Source organism: Scyliorhinus torazame, chromosome 5 (assembly GCF_047496885.1).
Source record: "Scyliorhinus torazame isolate Kashiwa2021f chromosome 5, sScyTor2.1, whole genome shotgun sequence".
Taxonomy (NCBI): domain Eukaryota; kingdom Metazoa; phylum Chordata; class Chondrichthyes; order Carcharhiniformes; family Scyliorhinidae; genus Scyliorhinus; species Scyliorhinus torazame.
This window is the reverse complement of record NC_092711.1, coordinates 145,411,640-145,430,570: the sequence shown is the minus strand read 5'-3', so window position 1 is coordinate 145,430,570 and position 18,931 is coordinate 145,411,640. Positions and strand designations below refer to the sequence as shown.

General features: G+C 45.8%; 1 protein-coding gene and 1 long non-coding RNA gene across 3 annotated transcripts in view; one reads left to right on the top strand and one right to left on the bottom strand.

The window, feature by feature from the left end:
- Positions 1-18,931, bottom strand: part of LOC140421965 (uncharacterized) — a 136,390-nt gene that overhangs the window by 29,496 nt on the left and 87,963 nt on the right. The window lies entirely within an intron of this gene.
- On the top strand, positions 117-10,185 carry LOC140421980 (uncharacterized). Of its 2 annotated transcripts, XR_011947195.1 has the most exons (3): positions 117-1,899; positions 2,286-2,987; positions 4,802-10,185. It is a non-coding gene; the product is annotated as an uncharacterized lncRNA (long non-coding RNA). The 2 variants fall into 2 exon arrangements; XR_011947194.1 differs by lacking the exon at positions 117-1,899 and having other exon boundaries at positions 2,073-2,987.

The following is an 18,931-nucleotide window of genomic DNA, read 5'->3' as shown; positions in this document are numbered from 1 at the left end:
GTATATTTCTTGCTCAGTGCGATTTCGTGTTATTTTGTTACCCGGGGGGGGGGGGGGGGGGGGGGGGGGGGTTGTTGTTTGTAAGGGGCAAAAATTGTGCTGGTAAAAAAGTTTAATTAATATATATATATTTTTTTAAATGGTGGAGATGGTGAATGGGGTGCTGATCATGTGCCTACTTTGTCTTGTATAAAACAAACTCTCCGATTTGAATAAGACTGTCTGATAATCAATCACTTTAAAGAATTGATTAAAACCTAATAAATTTAAATAATCCAGTCCATTTGAAAAAAAGATTGTCTTTTCAAAGATATATTGGTACAAATTACATGAGATCTTTGTAGTTGCATTGAATACCTTGACTCCTTACACGGACACCTGGCTGACAAGAGGCATTAATTGGACAAGAGCTGAAATGTTTTTCTGGGAATGAAACTGTTTCTCTTTCACCCGGAATCGACTATGTGAGAGTTAAAGGCAATACCAGGCTAAATTACATTGAATATACAACATAGAAACAGCCCAACCAATCCATGCCAGTGTTTAGACTTCACCTGAGCCTCCTCTCATGCTTTCCCATCTGACTCGATCAGTGTATCCGTCTGTTCATTTCTCCTTCATGTGTTCATCCAGCTTCCCCATAAATATATCTATGTTATTCACCTCCACCAATCCCTGTGGTAGCGAGTTCCACATTCCCACCACTCTGGGGAAGAAATTTCTCTTGAATTCCTGATTAGATTATCTCACATTGATAGCCTCTAGTTTTTCTCTTACCCTTACAAGTGAAAACATTCTCCCTGTGTATCAAAATCTTTCATAATTTACAGCCCTCCATTAGCCCCTAAGCCTTGTGTTTTGATGAGAACAGTGACCCGGCCTATTCATCGTCTCCTGATAGGTTTAACCTCTCACGCTAAAAATCTGAAGACAAAAATGCTTTGTTCGCACTTGAGCTCAGCGCAGTGAGAGCAGAGATGGAGTTGCAAGGAGCCTGAGAAAAGCAGATGCACTGAGAATGGGTGGGCTGGTCTGATCTGTGTGAATAAGCTGGTTAATCAGACTGTCCATGATCGGTGACTTTGTGGTCTGGGTAGTGGAGGAGCTCAAGTGTCAATCTTCAATAACCAGATTAATTTGCATTTATACAGCACATTTAATGTAATTAAATTTCCCAAGGTGATTCACAGGGACATTGTAAATCCAGGTTTCACAGATGATTTGTTAAAATTGTCCAAGCTCATGATCATGTGACAGAAAATACTGCTTCTCTCTGACTCTGCCTCCACACACTCCCTCCCTATTGACTGTAACACTAATTCATCCCACTATCCTCCTCCTGCTTTCCCCCCAATTCTCCTCCCCTGAAGGTGCTGACTCTCGGGTTCAATTTCACTCTCACCTATTGCCCTCCCCAATATGTCACCCAGATGTCTGAAGTTAACAAACTGTTTTCTAAGGGGGACGTCAGATTCGAACCCAGTTACATGTACTTTGTGTCCGGAATGGGGTCCCTGCCCTCCACTCCCACTTTCATCCCAGTCCCAGGGGTTTGGAGATTGGGCTCTGGATGGGTACTGGCGACTGAATCTCCCATAGTCCCCCGCGCCGGGGAAACCGCTCTATTCAGTGGGGGGGGGGAAGAGGACAGACAGGAGCTGCGCATGTCCAAAGGAGAGGAGATGCTGCACATGCGTAGTGACGGTTATTCCAATTGCGGTCAAAAGGGCATCAATGATCACGTGACATCCGTTGCTTATGTTTTCAGTTGGCCAGAAACCAATGGGAAGTTTGGGGGACCGGAAGGACTCTGGTCCTCCAACCAATCAGAGTGCGGGCGTTGTGTTAATGACGTTCCAGCTTCATTCAGACTGAAAAGTCCTGCTGTGCGCAACATTTGTGAGTAAAACACTTTCTTCCCCCCCCCCTCCCCCTTTCCATTTCTTTTCTCATTCGGACCTTCAATTGGTCACTTGCAGCAACTGAAGGGAAAGGCAGTGAATCCAGGGAGGGTGCAGACTCTGGAAAGCTTGGCCCAGGTCTCTCTCTCTCTCAAAGACATTGACATCCTTTGCTCCCTCAGCTTGACACATTTATTTGTCTAGCTAAAAGGATTCATAGAATTTCCAGTGCAGAAGGAGGCCAATTGTCCCATTGAGTCTGCACCGACCCTTGGAAAGACCATCCCACTTTAGCCCACCCCATCCCCGAAACCCAGTAACCTCACCTAAACATTTTGCACACTAAGGGCCAATCCACCTAACTTGCACATCTTTGCACTGTAGGAGGAAACCGGAACACCCGGAGGAAACCCACGCAGACACGGGGAGAACGTGCTGACTCTGCACAGACAGGAATCGAACCTGGTACCCTGGAGCTGTGAAGCAACTCGCCTCACCACTGTGCTACCTTGCTTCCCCTGATGGTCTCTTTCCTAGTGTTCACAATTAACGGGCTATTTCCCCAGGAGATGGCTGACATTTAAGGGGACAGTAAATTAATGTTGGATTGAAATATGTGTAGTGTTGTTATATCGTACAGATTAGATATATTATTGGTTCTGTAATAAAGCACATTTATTATTATTTCTAGTTGTGTAATATAGTACTGTAGAGCTACGTTATATATTTCCAGAAGAGAAAATGCTGGAAAATCTCAGCCAGTCTGGCAGCATCTGTAAGGAGAGAAAAGAGCGAATATTTTCCAGTCCAGGTAACCCTTTGTCAAAGGTAAAAAGGATAGAAAGTGGGAGATATTTATACTGTCGGGCGAGGGAAAGACAGATGAGTCAGGACCACAGAAAAAATGGAAAAAGAGTGCTAAAGGGTAGCACAGTGGTTAGCACTGTGGTTTCCCAGCGCCAGGGTCCCAGGTTCAATTCCCGGCTTGGATCACTGTGCGGAGTCTGCACGTTCTCCCCGTGTCTGTGTGGGTTTTCTCCGGGTGCTCCGGTTCCTTCCCAAAATTCCCAAAAGATGTGCTGTTAGGTAATTTGGACATTCTGAATTCTCCCTCTGTGTACCCGAACACATGCCGGAATGTGGCGACTAGGGGCTTTTCACAGTAACTGAATTGCAGTGTTAATGTAATTCTATTTGTGACAATAAAGATTATTAATAAAATAAAGATTGTAATGACAGCCCCAGAGAGAATAAAAGTGTGAAAGACCAATCAGCAGAGAAACTAAAATCAGAGGGTAAGCTGTGACAGATGTAGATGTGGGGGTAAGGGGGGACATGGTTGGGAGAGCGGTAAAATGAGAAGAAGGGGTGAAGGGGGAAGCAAAGAGGACAAAAGGTAAAGAAATGGGGGATAAGATAGGGGGAAAGAGTGAGGGGCAAATATTTATATGAAGAAAGACAAGAAAGAAATAAAAGGTAATAGACAGTTCAAATGAAATGGAAAGAAAACAAATGGGTTGAGGTGGGGGTGAAGTTGTTGAATTTGATGTTGAGACCGAAAGGCTGTAGCGTTCCTAACCGGAAGATGATATGCTGTTCCTCCAGTTTGTGTTGAGCGTCACTGGAACATTGCAACAAGCCAAGGGCAGGCATGGGAGCAGGGTCTTGTGTTAAAATGGCGAACAGGGATAGCACGATGGCACAGTGGTTAATCACTGCTGTCTCACGGCACCGAGATCCCAGGTTCAATCCCAGCTCTGGGTCACTGTCCACGTGGAGTATGCACATTTTCTCCGTGTCTGCTTGGCGTTTGCCCCTACAACCCAAAGATGTGCAGTGTAGGAGGATTGGCACCGTAAAATTGTCCCTGAATTGGAAAAAATGAATTGGGTACTCCAAATTTATATAAATAAATAAAATGGCAAACAACGGGAAGGTCAGGGTCCTGAATGTGCACAGACCCAAGGTGCTCAGCAAAGCGACCACTATTATCTAGAAGGACAAGAGCAGCAGATACCTGGGAACCCCACAACCTGGAGGTTCCCTTCCAAGTCACTCACCAGACCGACTTGGGAATATATCGCCGTTCCTTCACTGTCGCTGGGGCAACATCCTGGAACTTCCTCCCTAACAGCACAGTGGGTGTGCAAGGAGGCAACTCACCACCACTTTCTGAAGGGCAACTAGGGATGGGCAACAAATACTGGCCTAACCAGCGACGCCCAAATCCCATAAATTCATTTATTTTAAAAAAAAATTCAGAGTACCCAGTTCTTTTTTTCCCAAATAAGTGGCAATTCAGCATGGCCAATTCACCGACCCTGCACATCGTTTTACATTGTGGGGGTGAGACCCATGTAGACACGGGGAGAGTGTGCAGACTCCACACGGACAGTGACACGGGGCCGGGATTTTCAATGAATTTAAAGACAATGTAGTGAAGCTTTGGAATTCTCTACCCCAGAGGACTGTGGAGCCTCAGTCGAGAAGTATTTTCAAGACCGAGATTGACATGTTTCTCAATATTGAACATATTGAGGGATATGGGGGATAGTGTTGGAAAATGGTGCTGAGGTAGATTGGCCAATGATCCATTGAATGGTTGAGCAGGTTCGAATGGCCAAATGGCTGACTGCATCTCCTGTTTGTTATGATCTCTGTGTCCTGGACAGGAAGCAGTGAGCATGGGTCTGTCAATCAGCCTGAATCAGCACCTTCAGGAGAATTGGGAGGGTGAATATTAGGCACAGCAGAGTGAGAATGGAGGGAGAGTGTGTGGGATGGAGATTTACAGCTTTTGTGAATGAGAGTGGAAAGAATGTTCCAGAGAAACTACAATTGTCTGTTCTGAATTTCTACCCAGTACTGACAGTGATGTCTTTTGTAAACTCCTTTCACAGGATGTTAAAAGGATAGGATTTACAGACTGAAATCTCAAACATTACGTCTAGATCTGACAGTCACTCGATTCATTGGCCATTATCTAGAAGGAGTAATGTTTGCCCAACCTGTTGGCTTCAAAAACATTTAAACATCATTGTGACTGGAAAAGCACCGAGTCACACGCACTGACTGTGGAAAGAGCTTTAACCAGTCATATGGCCTGAAAAAAACATCACACCATTCACAGCGGGGCGAGACCGTACACGTGTTCTGTGTGTGGTCAAAGCTTCAACTGATAGTCCAACCTGGAGAGACTCGAGGAGACCCAAAATATGGAGAAACGGTGGAAATGTGGGGACTGTGGGAAGGGATACAGAGCCCCATCAGAGCTGGAGATTCATCGACGCATTCACACTGGGGAGAGGCCATTCATCTGCTCTCAGTGTGAGAAGGGATTCACTCAGTTATCTCGCCTGAATTTACATCAGCGAATTCACACTGGGGAGAGGCCGTTCACCTGCTCTCAGTGTGGGAAGGGATTCACTCAATTAATCAACCTGCGGATACATCAGCGAGTTCACACTGGGGAGAGGCCATTCACCTGCTCTCAGTGTGGGAAGGGATTCACTCACTTATCCAACCTGCAGAGACACAAGTTTGTTCATGCTGGAGAGAAGCCGTTCACCTGCTCTGTATGTGGGAAGGGATTCACTCAGTTATCCAACCTGCAGACACACCAGAGAGTTCACACTGGGGAGAAGTCGTTCACTTGCTCTCAGTGTGAGAAGGGATTCACTGACTTATCCAACCTGCGGCGACACCAGTTTGTTCACACTGGGGAGAGGCCGTTCACCTGCTCTCATTGTGGGAAGGGATTCTGTGTTTCCTCGTCCCTGCTGAGACACCAACAAGTTCACAATTGATTACAGTGATGGATTCTGCTGTTATTGTTTCTGCTTCAATTACATCCAGGACTGCATTTCGTTCTCTCTTCTCTTTCTCTCGGAATCTGAGACAGGAAAATTGATGCAACTGTGGTGAACAGGAAATATTCAAAATCCATTAAATCAAAGGAAGAGGCTCATAAAGTGGACAAAATAAGTGTAAGCTTAAGGATTGGGAACTTGTTTTAGAATTCAGCAAAGGAGGATCAATAAACTGATCGAGAGAAAATAGAATATGAGGGTAAACTGGCGAGAAACATAAAAACCGACTGGAAAAGCTCCTATATGAATGTGAAAAGGAAAAGATTAGCAAAGACCAATGTGGGTCCATTCCAGGCAGAGACAGGAGAGTTTATAATGGGGAATAAGGAAATGGCAGAGAAACTAAACGATGTGTGTTTGTCTTCATGGAGGAAGATACAGAAATTGTTCTAAAAACGCAAGGGAACCAAGGGACTAGTGAGCACGAGGAACTGAAAGAGATTAGTATTAGTGAAAAAGCAGTACTGGAGAAAATAATGTGGTTGAAAGTTAATAAATCCACAAAGCTGATGCTCTACATCCCAGAGTGTTGAAAGAGGCGGCTGTAGAGATAGTGGATACATTGGTGGTCATCTTTCAAAATTCTATAGATTCTGGAATGGTTCCTGCAGATTGGAAGGTGGTAAATATAACCCCACTATTTAAGGAGGGGAGAGAGAAAACGGGGAACCACAGACCCATTAGCCTGACATCAGTAGGAGGGAAGATGCTACAATCTATTATAAAGGATGTGATAACATACGAATTAGGAGCAGGAGTAGGCCACTCGGCCCCTCGAGCCTGCTCCACCATTCAATAAGTTCCTGGCTGATCTGATTGAAACCTCAAAACCACATTCCCGCTGACCCACCGATAACCTTTCACCTTCTTGGCAAGAATCTATCCAGCTCTACCTTGAAAATATTCACAGACTCTGTTTCCATTGCCCTTTGAGGAAGAGAGTTCCAAAGACTCGCGACCCTCGGAGAGAAAAGGTTCTCCTCTGCCTTAAGTGGGCAAGTTATTACTTTTAAAGTGACTTCAATTTCTACATTCTCTCACCAGAGGAAACATCCTTTCCACATCCACCCTGTCAAGGCCCTTCAGGATCTTGTACGGTCCAATCAAGTCACCTGAACTTCATCAGTCACAAGCCAATCATTCCTCGTAAGCCCAGCCTCCAGTTCCAGGTATGAGTCCAGTAAACCTTCTCTGAACTGCTTCCAACACATTGACATCATTCCTTAAATGAGAGCAATACTGTACACAGTGCTCCAGATGTGGTCTCACTGATGTCCTGTATAACTGAAGCATAACCTCCCTACTTTTGTATTCAATTCCCCTCACAATAAACAATAACATTTTATTAGCTTTCCTAATTACTTGCTGTACCTGTATACTCGCCTTTTGTGATTCATGCTCTTGGACACCCAGATCCCTCTGAATCTCAGAGCTCTGCAATCTCTCACCATTTAGATAATAAGCTTTTTTATTCTTCCTGCCAAAAATGGACACTGTCACATTTTCCCACATAATACTAGATTTTACACATCTTTTCCCACTCAAGTAAACTATCTATATCCTTTTGTAACCTCCTTATGTCCTTTTCACAATTTACTTTCCTACCTATCTTTGTATCATTGGAACATAAGAGCAGGAGTTGGCCATTCAGCCCGTCGAGCCTGCTCCACCATTCAATACGGTCATGGCTGATCATCCACTTCAGTGCCTTTTTCCCCACACTATCCCCATATCCCTTTGTGTTATTGGTATTTAGAAATCTGTCAGTCTCTGCTTTAAACACACTCAGTGACTGATCTCCCACAGCCCTCTGGGGTAGAGAATTCCAAAGATTCATAACTTGGAGATTTCTATTGATCAAATGATTGCCCTGTTCTATTCCCGTATCCCTGTCGGTTTATTTCCCTCAAAAGCCCATACAATTTCCTATTGGAAACATTTCATCATCTCCGCTTCTACCCCCTTCGTAGGAAGTGGATTTCAGATATTTCCCAAATACTGCCAAACTCTGGTTCAAGTCTAAGATTTTCTTCAAATGTAAACGAGAATCAAAGGGCAAAGAAGGAGGCCATTAAGCCCAGCATTCCCATGCTAGCTCTTTGAATGAACAGTCTAATTGGTCCCATCACCCTGCAAGTTTATTTTCCTGCAGAATCTGTCCAGTTCCCTTTTGAAAGTTACAGTAGAATTTACTTCCTGCACCATTGTCAGGCAGTGAATCCCAAATCACAACAAGTCATTCTGTTTTAAATCAAATACTTTCATGAGATACTGTGTTTGGATTTTCACAGGGTATTTGAAATGAAGTGAAAGACATGGTTGTTACATAAAATCAAGCCTCAGTCTTTATGAGTGATCTTTGTGAGTGGACCAAGTGTGATATATCCAAGTTTGGGGACTAGTTCTAAAAATCAATTACATTTATTTGAGCGTCACAATGGCACAGTAGTTAGCATTGTTGCCTCACAGCACCAGGGACCCATGTTCAATTCTGGCCAAGGTCACTGTGTGTGGGGTTTGTACGTTCTCCCATGTCTGTGGGTTTCCACTGAGTGCTCTGGTTTCCTCCCACAGTCCTGATGTATGGGTTAGGGGGATTGGCCCTGATAAATTGCCCCTCACTGTCCAGGGATGTGCAGGTTAGGTTATGGGGTTACGGGTGAGTGGATAAAAGCTAATTACTGTGGATACTGGGATCTGAAACGAAAGAGAAAATGCTGGACAATCTCAGCAGGTCTGGCAGCATCTGTAGGGAGAGAAAAGAGCTAATTTTTCGAGTCCAGTGATTCTTTGTCAAAGCTAACAGTCAGAGAATGTGGGGAATATTACCCCGTTTCCCTGGGTTTCTGTGGCTATGACTCATCTTTCATTCTCACTCCACCGTATAAATATTCCCCACATTCTCTGATTGTTAACTTTGACAAAGAGTCATTGAACTCGAAACGTTAGCTCTTTTCTCTCCCCACAGATGCTGCCAGACCTGCTGAGATTGTCCAGCATTTTCTCTTTTGTTACGGGTGAGTGGATATGGGTAGAGTGCTCTTTGGAAGAGTCAGTGCCGACTCGATGGGCTGAATGGCCTCCTTCTGCACTCAAGGGATTCTATGTCTATTTCTATAACCCCTTTCATGACCACACAATCCCCTAAAGCTTTTTACAGCCTTTGAAGTACTTTTGAAGTTTAGTCACTGTTGTAACGTCGGAAATTCTGGGTATGCCTCATTAATAATATTTTGTTTTAAAAATCAATCACTCGTCCAACTTCACTGTTGTAAGTAACAAAGTTAAGGAAGCCAAGTTAAACTCGTAAACGTGACTGGACCTTTATTTTAAAAATTCATTCTGTATAAACCAAACTGTTTCTCGAAACTGCTGAATGAGGCGAAATTATTTAAAGTAACAAATTGTTCCAGAATTTTGTAAAGCTACAGGGTATCATCCTGCCAAAGTTTGGCTCAAGTCTAAGACTCATTGTTCAATCCAATCAAAGTTAGTAAGAAAGAAAGTGATTGTCTTCCATAAAACAGTCTTTTTCAACGGGGCTGGTTTAGCACAGGGCTAAATCGCTGGCTTTGAAAGCAGACCAGCAGCACGGTTCAATTCCCGTACCAGCCTCCCTGAGCAGGTGCTGGAATGTGGCGACTAGGGGCTTTTCACAGTAACTTCATTTGAAGCCTACTTGTAACAATAAGTGATTTTCATTTCAACCAGTGGATATTGTATTAACCAAATGTATTAATTAAAGATTACTGTATTAATTAGCTACCAGTCAGTAACCGATGACTGATTAAGTAATGAGCATTAATTGAGTGACAATTAAATAATCAATAATGAATCAGTAAGTTATAGTAAGAGAGTTTTATTTCCTGTAAAAAATGTAAAAGCTTAATTGCTGTGTATGTAAAATATGTGCAATGAGGATAAATATACTGGCAAGAGAGACCTTCAAGCTCTGATTAGCCTCAACATTTGAAACTGTATGAATAAGGGATTGTATAGAATCAGATAAAGGGATAGTATGAAACAGTTCTATTGTATTCCTGTCTAAGATAATGAGAGAAGGTGGTGTTAGTAATTGGGGATCCAATTAAATTAATCCAGTGACCAAATTGACCAATGGTCATGTTACAACAGGCCCAACCCTGACGGGAAGTAATGGTCACTTTGGGGATAAAAGTAGAGGTTCTGAAGGTCTTCCTTGCTGGCCAAGTACTGAAGACTCCCAAGGCCGGGTTCCAAGGAAATTACTGTCAAAGAAGGAGCCAGACTCCCGAGGCTGAATTCCGCAAGAATTACTGTCAAAGAAGGAGCCAGAGAGGGTTACACTTCTACAGACTGATCACCCACATGAAGTTGTAAAAGTCAATGTCTTAAAGTTTCTTTGAATAAACTTTTTAAATTTAATATAAAGCGAATTCTGTCTTTGCCTTAATTGCCTTGTCAGAACCAAAGTGAATGTATTAAATGGTAGGTTGGGGTTGGCTGAAATCAATAAAGTACCAGATAACAAGATCAGAAAGCATAAACCTTCAATTTAAAAGCTTGCCTTTCTATAGCACCTTTCACAACCACAGGACATCGCAAAGTGCTTTCCAGCCAATGAAGTGTCTTTGAAGTGTTGTCATTGTTGTAATGTAGGAAACACAGCAGCCAATTTACACACAGCAAGATCCCACACACACCAATGTGATAATGAGCAGATTATCTGTTTTTAGTGATGTTGACTGAGGGATAAATATTGACCAGGACACTGGGGTAACTCCTCTGCTCTTCTTCAAAATAGTGGCTGTGGAAACTATTACACCCACCTGAGAGAGGCAGACAGGGCCTCAGTTTAACATCTTATTTGAAAGAAGGCTGTTCTTTCAGCCTCCCTCTGTGCTGGGACGAGGAATGTTGGATGTGATTTTTGTCCTCAAGTACCTGGACTGGGATTTGAACCCACAATCTTCTGACTCAGAGGTGAGAGAGCTGCCCACTGAGCCACGGCTGACACTATAGACAATACAAAGTTAGAAAGGGAAAGTTATCTTTTAAAACTCCCACCCTTTGTCTCCCCTCTCACCCACTTTCCCTAAAGTACATCAATGTGACATGAAAAGGGGTGGCACGGTAATAATAGAAACCCCAGTCTAAATAACATGGATTTGATTGGCAAATGTTGAAGTCTGGGTTTAGAGCCACAAGTATTGACTTCCCATTTGAGCCACGGGCACCTTTCTGTGTCTATTGCTCTTGTCAATGACAGCCAGGAGACGGAGCGGAGGCTGAATTTAGCTGAGAATAACAGGGCTTGCGCACCAGTTGGGAAACTGCCATGGGCGTCGCACTAATAGACAGGAAGGTGCTGGAGGACTGACTGGGAAATGGGCCTCCAACCAATTATATCGGTCACTCGGAGCTAAAGAGAAACCCGTCTCTTTAAATACATATACAGGGAAGAGGCTGTAATGAAATCTGTCCCTTTTAACCTGCACAAAAACAGGAGGCTCAGATTCACAGGCTGCAGGAGGAGACCATTCAGCCCATCGTGCCCCTGCTATCTCTTTGAAAGGACTCTCCCATTCATCCAACTGCTCTGCCCTTTCCCCACAGCCCTGCAAATTCTTCCCATTCAAGATTTTACTCTTTGGAAAGATACTATTGAATCTGCTTTCAGGCAGATCAGAGCAACTCGCTGTGTCAAATAAAATAAAATCTCATCTCCCCTCTGGCTCCTTTGCCAATTACCTCAGAGGGACTCACTTTCCGTTAAAGAGCCTGTCAACCCCTCTCACCCACTTTCCCTAAAGTACATCAACCTAATGCAAAGTCGAGAAAAATCAAATATTTTTACTGATAATAGTTTATTAATGAAACAGAACATGGTTAAAAAACAGAAAATGATTTGAGGATCAAAGACAACCAGAGTAAAAAGATGTTCACAATGTTATGAACCCAAACGGTTTGTCTTTAATTCATCTGTAGCCTGTTCCCTGCCCTCTTTGTGGAACACCTCCGCTCAGTCCACAAGCATGATCCTGACCTTCTGCTTGCTGCCATTAGAATTCACCACCTTGCTCTCATACATCGAAGATGGTAGCAGGAGGAGACCTTTTGGCCCTTCGAGCCTGCTCCACCATTCATTACGATCTTGGCTGATTATCCAACTCAAGAGCCTAATTCTGCTTTGTCCCCATAGCCTTCAAACCCATACGCCCCAAGTGCTATATCTAGCCGCCTCTTGAATATATTCAATGTTTTAGCATCAACTACTTTTTGTGGTAATGAATTCCACAGGCTCACCACTCTTTGGGTGAAGAAATGTCTCCTCATCTCTGTCCGAAATGGATCCTCAGACTGTGACCGCTGGTTCTGGCCACACCCACCATCGGGAACATCCTCACTGCATCTACCCTAGTCCTGTCTAGTCCGGTTAGAATTTTATACGTCTCTATGAGATCCCCCCCTCATTCTTCTGAACTCCAGTGAGAACAATCCCAACCTCATCAATCTCTCCTCTTGTGACAGTCCCGCCATCCCTGGAATCAGTCTGGGAAACCTTCGCTGCACTCCCTCGAGAGCAAGAACATCCTTCCTCAGAAAAAGTGACCAAAACTGCACACAATATTCTCGGTGTGGCCTCATCAAGGCCCTGTATAAATACAGCAACATGTCCCAGCTTCTGTACTCGGAACCATGCTCACATTTCAGTCCTCGGCCTGCTGCAATGTTCCGGAGAAGCCCAACACAAGCTGGACCAACAGCCCCTCATCTTCCCATGAGGCACTTTACAGCCTTCTGGACTCAACATTGAGTTCAACAACTTCACACCCTGAACTCTCTCCTCCATTTTGATTTTTTTTTTGCCGAGTGCCAGTCTGCATCTTGTTTTCATGTTATTTTGCTTCCAGCCAGAGCTGTCCTTTATTCTGCCATTCCTCTGGACCAATACTTTGTTTCTTTACCACAACCATTACCTCTCCCTTTGCCTTTTGTTCCAGGACATTTTTGACATTTAATCTCACCCACACTCTAACCAATCCCTGACTTTCCCTTTTGTTCTACATGACCCTCCCCCTTTCTCACCAGCATCGACTGGGAACCCATCTGGCCCCGCTGCCTTCCCTGCCTGCATCCTCCCAATCGCCACCTTCACCTCCTCCACCCCCTCCTCCAACCCTGCCCTCTCCACCTCCCCAACCTCGGGCACTCTAACCCACCCAGAAACTCCCTCATCTCCCGCTCCTCCTCTGGTGGTTCTGATTTATACAAGTCCCTATAGAACTCCTCAAACACCTTATTAATCTGTTCTGGAGCCACCACCAGCTCCTCCATCCTGTCCCGCACCCGAACTATCTCCCTTGTTGTGGCCTCCCTACGGAGCTGACCTGCCAATATACACCCTGCCTTCTCCCCATACGCATAGACAGTCCCCCTTGCTCTTCTCAACTGATGCACATCTTTGCCTGTGGACAATAGGTCCAACCACGCCTCCAACTCTTTCCTCTTTACCAGGAACCCTGGGTCCGCGTTCCCCGCTCATCACCCATCCATCCCAAAATCTCTTCTAGCAGTATTTGGCGTTCCTCACTCTCCTTCCAACCACCTTGACCTTAAACGGGATCACCTCCTGTTCCTGCCAGAATTGCCCCATCCACTTCCTCTTGCAAACACCTCACCCAGTATCGAGCCCCTCCCCCCACCATTCATACCTCCCAGGGCCATTGAAACCTGTTTGACCAGGTTCCAATGACCGTGACCCCTCCCCCACCACACTCCCGTTCACTAAGCAACCTACGTTTCCTCGTGTGGTGACCCCTGCTAGAGTCCCCCATCCTCTCCACCCCCTCCTCAGTAACTGAGCCCCACGTCCCTGAAACCAAGAAACAATACAGAACCACACCATAAGGAAAAAAACACAACACTCGTAGATAAACTCCCCCCCCCCCATTTAAGAGACAGAAACAAAACCCCAATCAAATAGAAAACCCTCAATAATAGAATGCAATCCCCGTCCCCACCAACCAAGCCCAAATCCCAACTCTCATCTCAGTCTCAGTCCTTCAGCCTGAACGAACGCCTCTGCCGCCTCCAAATAAAAGTCCTTTGAGTTATGAGTGACTCTCAGCTTTGCTGGGTAGACCACACCAAATCTCACTCTGCTGCCATACAATGCCCCCTTCACCTTATGGCGTGGGTTTCCTCCGGGTGCTCCGGTTTCCTCCCACAGTCCAAAGATGTGCAGGTTAGGTGGATTGGCCATGCTAAGTTGCCCATAGTGTCCAAAAAATTGCCCTTAGGGTTGGTTGAGTGGGGTTACTGGGTTATGGGGATAGGGTGGAGGTGTGGGCTTGGATAGGGTGCTCTTTCCAAGAGCCGGTGCAGACTCGATGGGCCGAATGGCCTCCTTCTGCACTGGAAATTCTATGACTCTATGACCTGTCCAAAGGACGCCCGCCTTCTCACCAACTCCTCCATCAGTTCTTGGTATCTGCATCTACCAACACCTTCCCACTTCACATCCGCTAACTAATGGCATTCTGCTCTTTTATTACTGCCCTGGTGGGGAATGCCACCCAAGGCTGCACTTAGCATTATTCCTGCACTGAGGATCTCCAAAAGGAAAGCTGCTCAATGCAGGAATAATGCTAAGTGAAGCCGCCTTGACCCCCTGACTCGACCCCCGGACTCTCCAATGTCCCAACTCACCTATAAGAGAGTCCTTGGGCCTCCCCACCCCACCTCACATGGGCAGTGCACCCCGGGCTTCAAACCCAGTGCAAGCAAAATGCCAGCCTGACACCATGGCACTGCCCATGTGGTACCCTGGCAGTACCCCTGCCAGCCTGACAGTGCTACCTGGGCACCCCAGAAGTACCAGGCTGGCACCTGGGTGGCATGAAGGGTGCCTAGCTCAAAACCTTCTCATTTACGTGGTAGCCGTGGAAGCAGACTATAACCGTCCTTGGTGGCTCATTCACTCCAGACTTCGGCCTGAGTGACCGATGTGGCTTGTCCAACTCAGAGCGAGAATGTTGTTCCTCCTCCTCCATCAACACAGCAAAAATCTTTGCAAAGTACTCGGTCGGCCTCAGGCCCTCCACTCCTCAAGGCAGCCCACGATTTTCAAATTTTCCCTCCTTGACCAGTTCTCCAGGTCTCCTACCTTAGCTCTGAGCCTTTGTTGACTCCTGTTACTCTCCACAGCTCCTCACCCATCGAGGCGAACTGGTCACTGTGTAGTGACAGTGTCTCCTCCCCCCCTTCAACTACTGTCCTTGCTCCCACACTTCGACCGAAGTCTTCATCTCTGCCGCCTTTACCAGGGCAAACGTCTCCATCACCCACTCTAATGTGAAGCAGGCATCTCCCTCCGAAGAACCTCCAAACACTTCAAACAGCCTTTCAAGCTCCACTGTAGCGATAAGACCCTGTTTGTGCTAAAATGACTGATTGCAGGCATGATGGGAAGGTTTTGGTCAACTTGAAATGAGACGTGTTAACTTTTGACCGGTGACCTATTTAGAATCTGCAATGCACTGATGGAAAAGATTGTGAAATGCCGAGCAGAACCTGAGTTGACACCTTTAACCACAATGTCTGAAGAATGGAATTAGGGTTAGAAGAAAAATGTCATTCAACAGTTCGAAGTAGAGTAAATTTGGCCTGTCTGGGACACGGGTCAGAAGGAGAATAAGAACCAAGCCTCGAAGATTCCGTTTCAGCGACGACCGAGGATCAAATGGGTGAGGCTCAGAGAATAGAACAGACCTCCGCGAGGAATGTGGCCAATTCAGTTCAGAGGGGTAATATCTACTTATGTCTGAAGCTCTGACATCACCTCGGTCAGAGTTTCCCCGGTGAGGGGAGCGGTCCCACCCGACGACCCAGCCCCGCCACCTTCCTTCCTGCAGGACTCACAGCAGCACTCGCTGGCGGACCTTCGCTCGCCCCCTTCTTTCCAGCACCTTTCCTCTGGGACTTCGACATTCCTCAACCTCCTTATGACGTCCCACAACAACCTATGTAAAAACTACCCCAAAACCAGGCATAAACGTCCAAAAATCCGAGACTCTCGCAGGAGCCACCTAACGTGTGACATCCACCGACATGTTGTCACCGGAAGTCCCCGGAATGAACAATATCAATATGACACCAGCATCAACATATTAACGACAGGCCATTCATCTGCTCTGTCTGTGGACAGAGCTTCTCTCAGTCAGGCAGCCTGCTGGCACTGGGGAGAGGACATTGAAAAATGTTCCAGGAGTGGGATGGAATTCAGCCAATCCTCCAGCCTGTTGACACACCAGCGAGTTCAAACTGGGGAGCTGCTGTTTCCGTGTTCTCTGTGCGGATAGAGAGTCACTCACTCATCCCACTTCCTGACACACCAGCGACTCCTTGTTTGACTGCAGGGGTTGGGCTCTGCTGAGGGAAATATTCACTCTATCTGACCCCCTCAGAATTACACACAACTCAATTCAATCTCCCCTCAGCCTCCTCTGTTCCAATGAGAACAACCCCAGCCTCTCCAATCTTTCCTCATCGTTAAAATTCTCCATCCTGGGTAACATCATCATAAATCTCCTCTGCAGCCTCTCTCGTGTGATCACATCCTTCCTGTAATGTGGTGATCAGAACTGTCCACAGTGCTCCGGCTGTGGTCTAACTGGTGTTTGATCCAGTTCCAGCACAATCTCCCTGTTCTTATATTCTTGGCCCTCAGTTACCAAAGGAAACTATCCCACCTGCCTTCCTAAGCACTGATAACAGAGAGTGAGAGGCAGCCGAGAGTGACAGAGGGAGAGAGAGGCAGCAGAGGGAGAGAGAGGCAGCAGAGGGAGAGAGAGGCAGCAGAGGGAGAGAGAGGCACCAGAGAGAGAGGGAGCACGAGAGACCGAGAGAGACAGGAGAGAGAGGAGAGAAAAGAGAGAGAGAGAGAGAGGCACCCTAGTTAGTAACAAAAATAAGTAATGAAATTGTGTTCCGACAGAGATCTGCATGAACTGACACCACTTTATTCACAGATTAACAGAGTAATCACTGTATTTGAAACAATGTTATTCACTTTTGGAATTGAATGAATTCAGGGTCAGATTAACTATATCATCCTCAGTATCAGATAGGTCTGTTTAATACAGGACAGGGTTAAACCCAGTGTCCAATATTAGAGGTCTCTGTGGCTGTTGGATGCCTGGTTTCACTGCCCAGCTGACAAGCCCACAGCTTCAATGAACCTGTCTACCCAGGGTCTGTTTCTAAACCCTCATCACAACATATTACTTGGTTAGCTATTTATATATGGTCATCATGGTCAGACAGCTAACACAAAGCTCAACCAGAAACTATGGTTCTTCTTTCTACTGATTCCAGCTCCTACAAGGAGTGACGGCATCTCCAGCGCACAGCTCTGTTGCTGGGCTGTCATTGACATGAGCAATAGAGAGGCAGATGTTGCCTGAGGCTTAATGGGGAGTTGAAACTTGTAGCTCTAAATCAACTGTGTAAGATTTCTGAAAAGATCAGTAACTTTAAAAGATAAATTCGAAACCCAGTGAACAAATGAAAGAGTCATAAGGCAAAGACTTCAAGTTTTATGAATTCTACTGCAAAAAACTAGAAACAACAATGCCTAAACACTATTTTTATTAGGAATGTATCTCTTAAACTATCAATAGACTTTGTCCTTTTACTTTTTAAAATTTTAGAGTACCCAATTTACCCGTGCACATCTTTGGGTTATTGGGGTGGAACCCACGCAAACACGGGGAGAATGCGCAAACTCCACACGGACAGTGACCCAGAGCCGGGATCGAACCTCGGACCTCGGCGTCGTGAGGCAGAAGCACTAACCACTGCGCCACTGTGCTGCCACTTTGCCCTTTAATGTGGTAATGCCGGCATTGGTCTGGGGTGAGCACAGTAAGAAGTCTTATAGCACCAGGTTAAAATCCAACAGGTTTGTTTTGAATCACTAGCTTTCGGAGCGCAGCTCTTTCCTCAGGCAAATGAAGAGGTGGGTTCCAGAAACATATATATAGATAAAGTCAATGATGCAAGACGATACTTTTGAATGCCAGTCTGCAGGTAATTAAGTCTTTACAGGTCCAGACAGAGTGACTGGACAGTTGGTAGGATTTTGCAAGCCCAGGCCAGATGGTGAGGGTGGGGGGAGGGGAGGGGGGGGGGGGGCGGTGGTGAATGTAATGCAACATGAATCCAAGGTCCCGGTTGAGGCCGTACTCATGTGTGCAGAACTTGGCTATAGGTTTCTGCTCAGCGATTCTGCATTGTCGCGCGTCCTGAAGGCTGCCTTGGAGCGGCTATCCCTCTTAATAATAATATTTATTTTTGTCACAAGTAGGCTTACATTAACACTGCAATGGGGTAGCACGGTGGCACAATGATTAGCATTGCCGCCTCATGGCGCCGAGGTCCCAGGTTCGATCCCAGACCTGGTCATTGTCCATGCGGAGTTCGCACAGTCTCACCGTGTTTGAGTGGGTTTCACCCCCACAACCCAAAGATGCGCAGCCTAGGTGGATTGGCTATGCTAAATTGCCCCTTAATTGGAAAAATGAATTGGGTACTTTAAATTTTTTTTAAAACACGGCAATGAAGTTACTGTGAATCTCCCCTCATCGCCATATTCCGGCACCTGTTAGGGTACACAGAAGAAGAACCCAGAATGTTCAATTCATTAATAGCACGTCTTTCAGGCATTCTAGTACGAGAGGTAATAGTCTTAGGATAAGACTGAGGAAGGAGCAGTGCTCCGAAAGCTAGTGTTTGAAACAAACCTGTTGGACTTTAACCTGGTGTTATCAGACTTCTTATTGTGCTCACCCCAGTCCAACGCCGGCATCTCCACGTCACAGGATAAGATGGGCAGCATGGTAGCACAGTGTTTAGCACAGTTGCTTCACATCTCGAGGGTTCCAGGTTCGATTCCGGCTTTGGTCACTGGCTGTGTGGAGTCTGCATGTTCTGCCCGTGTCTTCGGAGGTTTTATGCGGGAGCTCCGGTTTCCTCCCACAGTCCAAATATGTGGAGGTTAGGTGGATTGGCCATGATAAAAGGTGGATTGGCCATGAGGACATTAACAGTGCGGTAGATAACGGGGAGCCAATGGATGTGGTATATCTGGATTTCCAGAAAGCCTTTGACAAGGTGCCA